Raw genomic sequence first — 973 nt, 5'->3', positions numbered from 1 at the left:
TTTGACTTCTTAAACAAGACAGGGTCTTTGAAGTTGGTGCAGTGCACACAACCAGGGGAGTCGACCCATCAAACGCAACACCTCCCCTATATAAAGCTATTTGTCCGATTCTCATACGTGTAGTCTGCAGCAGCGATTAGGACATCGACCCCAACTTCCGAATTCGTTTGCATTGACCGCACCAAAGGTGCACGCCTTGGTGTGCACCCTGGAGTGCACTTTGGTGCTCACCTCGGTGCACACTTTGGTGTGCACCTCGGTGTGCACCAAAGGTGCGCACCTTGGAGCGCACCAAAGGTGTACACTTTGGAGCGCACCACATAGGGTCTTTGAGAGGTTGGCGCAGTGCGCACACCAAGGTGGGTGTTGAGGTGCGTGCCGAGGTGGGTGGGTGCTAGGGTGCGCTCCATGGTGGGTGCCAGGGTGGGTGCGTGCTAGGGTGGATTCCAAAGAGGGTCATAGGGTGGGTGCCAAGGTGGGTTGGTGATATAGTGGGTTCAAAGGTGGGTACTAGGGTGGGTTCCAAGGTGGGTCACAAGTTGGGTGCCAGGATGCGTGGGTGTTAGGTTGGGTGCCAAGGTGGGCTCCTGCGTGGGTGGGTGCTAGGGTGGGTTTCAAGGTGGACGCGAGGGCGGGTGCCAAGGTGGGTAACAAGTTGGGTGTTAGGATGGGTGAGTGCTAGAGTGGGTGCCAAGGTGGGTGGGTGCTAAGGTGGATGCCAAGGTGGTTCACAGGGTGGGTGGGTTCTAGGGTGAGTTCCAAGGTGGGTCACAGGTTCAGTGCTAGGGTGGGTGTCAAGGCGGGTGTCGAGGTGCCTGGGTGCTAGGGTGTGGATGCCAATGTGGGTCATAGGGTGGGTACTAGGGTGGGCTGCAATGTGGGTGCCAAGGTGGGTAACATGCTCGGTGGGTTCTAAATTGGGTGCCAGGGTGGGTGTGCACCCACCTTGCCCGAGGTGGGTGCCAAGGTGCCA

The sequence above is a fragment of the Cryptomeria japonica genome, unplaced genomic scaffold (assembly GCF_030272615.1).
Source record: "Cryptomeria japonica unplaced genomic scaffold, Sugi_1.0 HiC_scaffold_529, whole genome shotgun sequence".
Taxonomy (NCBI): Eukaryota; Viridiplantae; Streptophyta; class Pinopsida; order Cupressales; family Cupressaceae; genus Cryptomeria; species Cryptomeria japonica.
This window is presented reverse-complemented; position numbering follows the sequence as displayed.